Source organism: Aegilops tauschii, chromosome 7 (genome assembly GCF_002575655.3).
Source record: "Aegilops tauschii subsp. strangulata cultivar AL8/78 chromosome 7, Aet v6.0, whole genome shotgun sequence".
Taxonomy (NCBI): Eukaryota; Viridiplantae; Streptophyta; class Magnoliopsida; order Poales; family Poaceae; genus Aegilops; species Aegilops tauschii.
Window position 1 is genome coordinate 494,857,459 of NC_053041.3, and position 6,000 is coordinate 494,863,458.

The window sequence follows — 6,000 nt, forward strand, 5'->3', positions numbered from 1 at the left end:
ACCATAGTGTAGTCTCTCATCCAAATTGTAGAGAACGAGCAGTCAATAATTTCATCTTTCATTCAGCCCCATTGCCACGGACACCTCGCTCCCTACACCCTCAGCTCCTTTGCCTGTGCAATCCCGCATCAGGGTCAAACACGAGCGCTCCTCCGGTTCTCTGACCTGCCTGTTAGCTCATCCTCCCTAGATCTCCCTTGGCACGACCTCTCACAGCCCAGCCATGTCCTTCGACTTCCTCTCCCTGCAGCGCCACCTCCCCTGACGACTTTTCCTCCCACGTCGACCTCGCCTGCCTCTGCATCTTCGCTGAAGTAGGGGCTTGCGGAGCAGTCAGATCGGCAACACGGATAAGAAGCAGCGGCCCTCGCTAACCAAGACACTGTTTGGGATGCCCTGGAGCCCTGGAGGAGAGTGTGCTCCCGTCCCCCAGCCGCTGGGATGTGCTGCGGAACACCCAATGTTGGAGAGCGTTCTCCCATCTCCCAGTCGGCGTGCACTGCGGCAAGGCCGCCTAGATCCGGGGATAGATAGGAATTACGACCCAGCGCGCCGGCGACGGCCACGACGCAGGGGTCGGCTGCACTGCGGAGCAGAAAAATCATGGGCAGTGGCTTGAGACGTGGTCGGATGACTGGAGCGGAGTTATCTCGATCTTGTTTTCTGGTTGAGGAAATCAAGGGGAAATCGATCATACGACTTATCAGCACCATCGATTATTCGTATTGAGCGGGGTGATCGCAGCACCACACGGCATCGGCGGCGGCGATCCGGCGGTGTGGAACGGAGCAGCGGCACAACAAGGGATCTTGGGACGGTAGCAACTTGACCGACGGAAGCTCCTGGCAGCACGAGCGGAGGTCCGTGGCAAGCCTTCTTGTCTGATTCTCCTCCGCCTCTCAAATTGATATTTATTGAAGGGGTTGGGAAGGCAACGAGGAGGTGTAGTTTGACTCCAACTCAGGTCCGTAGGGAGGGGAAATTTTGCCCGTGCGTTAGTAGGTATATAGACTATCAAAAAATAGAAGGACTCTTTTGCAAAAATACGTGACGGTGAACCCAAATTGAAAGCGTAAAATCACGGGAAGAAGCGTATTGTGACGGTGAACCCGACAAAGTCAATCCGTGCTTTATTATTAGGGAAAGATTAGGGAAAGACTAGCAAAAGGGTCCGTGCGTTGCAACGGAGTTAAAGAAAATCCTAAAACATCAACTTAAAGGTATTTCTATTGTGACCATGTGCATAAAGCTGATCGGTTTATCATATCACCACTAACGTCCTTGCATTCTGTTAAACATGCCTATTTTATTTACTAAGACACCATTACCGCTGTTGAAAATTTAGGAAATTCACACAATTAGTAAAAAGTGCAATACATAAAAAAATATACATAACTTTGTGTGACGGCCCGTCGGTGCACTGCTTCTCAATGAGGGCAGCGGCGGCTTGGATTCGTGCGCTTTTTGGAACAACGTGTATAAGGACCGAGTCAACCAGGCCTTTCCCTTGAAGTTTTCTTATCCCTGATACTTCACTTTTTTCAAGTGCAATATGTCTGGGCATCTTAGGCTTCTGTTGCATCAGTACTACATCTACTAAACTATAATGTTGGTTTCATGTTATTTGCTTTGATTTGAATTGAGGTTTTTTAAAAATCCCTCACTTGAATTTTATTAAGTTAGCCAACCAAATGAAATTCAAATAAGTAATTTTATGGATCTTCGATCTATCTAAATTGAGGGAATTCACATGGTGGTTCTTTTTATTACTCATGAACATAGCCCCCAAAAATATTAGGGAGCTAAAAATAACAATCCCATTCATTTCAAATTAAGCATAACCCACTCTTAATTTAAACTTCTTAATTAAATATTTAGAATTATATTTGTAGCAATGTAAATATAAGTTCCACTTCGGATAATTCATGTGGAGTTGGCACAAACCCAAAAGGCCAAAAAAATAGTTTCAAGTTTCTTCAAACCCAATTGATTTTCAAATTCTTTTCTTAGGCAAGATTTTATAATTCTTAAACACCGCTCTCTCTTCCCTGTGTTTTTTTGGCCCAACTCATATAGCAGCAGCAACCCAGTTTGCATGCCATTTTTCCCCACCACCAGCGGCAGCCTCCTCCCACTTTAACCCTACCCCGCCCCCCAATTCCCGGGGTCTCTGTCTCAAGTCTCGACCCGGGGTGATGTGCCCCAAGCGCCTTGCACCCGATGACCCTCCATTCCCACTCGATCTCTTCCTCGCCGCACCTCTGTGTGCGCCTCCTCCCGCTGTGCATCGTGCGCTACCATCGCGTGGTGAACCACCTGACCGCCGTTGGACTCGCTCTTCCTCGCTGCACCTCCTCTCCCGCTGTGCACCTGGCGCAAGCTGCGCGCGCCTCCGGCCATGAACGCAATCGCCCAGCTGCGCCCCCCTAGCGCTCTTGCACCTCCCGGCCTCCGCTTGTTCTCCTCTCGTCGCCCGCGTCCCTCGCCCCTCAACAAGCTTTACTCCTCTTTGCCTCGCCAAGCCTGTTCAATGGTACTGCATCGTCTTCTCCCATTGGCTCTCGGGGCTGCTTGTTGATTCCCAGTTGGCTTTGTTGATATTTCAACTAACTTGGGAAAGTATATAAACTGAGACAACTAAACCTAACAGAACGAGGTGGGATTATTCAACACCCAAGCTAACTTTATCTAATTATTAAAAGCATGCATGTATCGATTGGAATTAACCTTGCTTCGTTCGGCATGAGGGCCAGGGTAATTGGGCCTATCTCCGTACTCTCACTCCATCAGGCTACGTTTGGCTGGGTGGGCCAGAATATTTGGCCAGCTTTCGAACCAAGATTATTAAGGGCTAACCCAGTTTTATATTGCAACTTGGGTGCCAGCTCAACTGGTTGTTGTTGTAGCGTAAGAACGGAAGGTTGTAAGTTCGAATCTCAGGACAAAGTTACCTTTTGCTATTATAGAATAGATGACGGGTTAATTAACAGAATTATTTTTCGCAGGTATATATATAATAGATGGCAGCTTAATTAACTAAAAACAGAAAACCGGATTAGTAACCAAAAACTCATGGGTGGCGCGTGGCGGGCCACGTGATCATATGAATAGTACCACCTCGGATGTAGAAAATAATATAGGTGAAAAAACTGAAAGCGTAAATTCACGGGAAGAAGCGTATTGTGACGGTGAACCCGACAAAGTCAATCCGTGCTTTATTATTAGGGATAGACTAGGAAACATGCCCGTGCGTTGCAACGGGAAAGAACAAAAAATCGATGTCACGGTGATGCATATAGTAAATTCCCGTTGGCGTGGCAGGGCTCTGGTTGTATGGCATTGAGTGCAATAGCAATGCCTATCCAGAAATACCATCACTAAGTTCAAATTATTAATGTTTGAATAGACCTCATGTGTGTCCTTTGTCAGGTTTTTCACCGTGTCCAAAACTTTCAAAAGACACACTAATATTGGCTGAGCCTGCTCTGCCTCCTGAAGATGTGTGTCATACTGTCTTCTCTCTTCTCCTTTATATCTTTTTTTGGGTTGTCCTTATATAAATTAAAATCCCACAAAATAAGCAAAGGCATACCTGCAATAGAACTCCTTTTCAACATGGAATTTTACAAATAGAAACATGCAACTGATAAACATGTGTGGTAGTAGGAGTATTCAAAGCGTGAAGGATTTGTAACACTACTCTTTCATGTCAAAAGGACTGCAACTGCATGAAGACTTGCTTTCACTTGGGGAAACCAAGCTAAGTAGCGGCAGACAATATAAGTACATTGCATCAGATAAAGACCATGAGCAACACATGGTTCAGAAGAATGATATGACACAAGTCTTTAACATCCTAGGATCAGTTTTCTAGTAAAAACAATTCTAATTAAGAGAGCATGCTTCTTAAGACTGTGCTTCTTTTCCCAAATTGACAGCGTTATATCTCGGCTCACACTACCTGGATACCAAGGTTGTATGCAGATCATACAATTAGAATATAGCAGAATGTTTTTACTTTTGTCCTAATGAAAGAAGTCTAGAACTTTATTGGATGATTTCTCCTTTCAAATTTATTCTCAGCCAATTTTCCCACTAAATTTAGTGGATCAAGTTGTCAAAATTTGACCAATCCTTAGCACGCAGTAGTGACATGTACCAAGAAATGCTGACCTTGAGCTGAATCCCAAAATTGCCATAGGCATCTCCTGCTTAGAAGTTAAGAGTTATAAATTATAAAACAGAGGTAAACAATTTTCTTCTCTATATAAATTTGCATAGATAGCTGGTCAGGAATACAGAGAGAAAAAATCTGTATAAAAAGAAGCGGTTAATTCAAGGCAGCAGAGTTGCAACCAACAAATATCTTAGCTTTTAGGTGCATCCAATCGGAAGTGAAATCACGTTTGTATCAACACGCAATGCAAAAGATAATGTATAATTAGCTAGAATGCCTACTCTGATAATTATCTAGAGAACATATTCAGGGAGAGAAACAGAACAGAAGTGGGCTACGTACAATTGGCAGTAAATTATGATACATGTCTATGTACACAATAGTGAGAAATTTCCATTACATTACATGGGCATCAGACATATGTTGATTAATTCCATCACAGGGGAAAAAATAATCAGAGATACAGAGCTACCTTGAGCAGGGATCAATGTACTGCTAGAAAGCCAATGCATTAGGCATTACCGGAACATGACAGATTAGCTGTGATGATACGCTAACAAATAATTTGTTCCTTATTTCCTAGGGACGGATTATCTTATGTGCATCCAATCGAAAGTGCATCAAATCTGCAAATTAGCTACGGACGAGCAGCAGGCGGCACCGCCGGTCAGTGACGCCATCAGTCGCGGGCTCGCGAGATCGCTGAGTGCCGAAGTTTAGGCACGGGGTGGCAAGTAGCAGCCACTTGTGGGCGATGGCTCATCGAAGTGCCATGGCGGCGGAAATCAGTTAACTCGTCGAGCCGTTGCGAGGTCTTGCCGCTTGAGGGACTGATGTAGTATACGTAAGGATCGTGGGACAGCTTGTTAGCTCTTGAGGTCCTACTGGCCGGACGTGGAGCTGGTACCTCCGGCGGCGGCGTGCATGTTGCAGCACTCGATGACCTTGGTACATGTTGCGGCGGCGGAGCGGGACGCCGTTCTCGACGCACTTGTCCTCGATCATGTGGTGGATGTGACAGCGCTGCCGCCTATTGCGTGATCTCGAAGCACTCGCCGTAGGAGCTGACCAGCGTGATCCATTGACTTTGCTTCCGTCCATGGTGTTCGCGACCATGATTCTCTTCCATACCTGATAGCTTGGAACACTCGATTTTGATTGGAAGTTTGGATCGATTTGATGCAAGGCAATCGATTCCTACAATATTTAAAGGCAAGGGGAAGGGTAGTAGAGCCGACTCGGATCTGGTCGGGACTCATGATACTTGGATCGGTCTCTTGTTTGATACGGTCACAATCTCTGCATACACGGTCGAACAGATTGGACGGCCTCGGGCAGTTTTTATGGCGTTGGTTGTGCGGAAGAAGGAAAGTGACGGTGAATTAGTACCACCTTGGATTTTGGAAAAAATATGGACGTGTTGAAAAAAAACTGAAAGCGTAAATTCACGGGAAGAAGCGTATTATGACGGTGAACCCACGGAGTCAATCCATGCTTTATTATTAGGGAGAGATTATTATAGCAAAAGGACCCGTGCGTTGCAACGGGAGAAAAAAAACAAAATCTTCAATGGCTATGAACCTATGACCACATTTTGCTGATTTCAGCATACTATGTACAATAATACCGTTGTGGTGAAATTCCTTACAATTTTTTTTTGCGGGTGAAACTTCCTTACAAAAATTGATTGTGCAATTGGGAGGAGATAAGAAAGATAACAACAGTTGGACGTTGTACATTGTACAATTTGACTATGTAGCTAGCTAACAAAGCTAGCCGTATCGAGTTGCCGTCTACCGGAAGTTCCTAGGCTTGAGTGCACG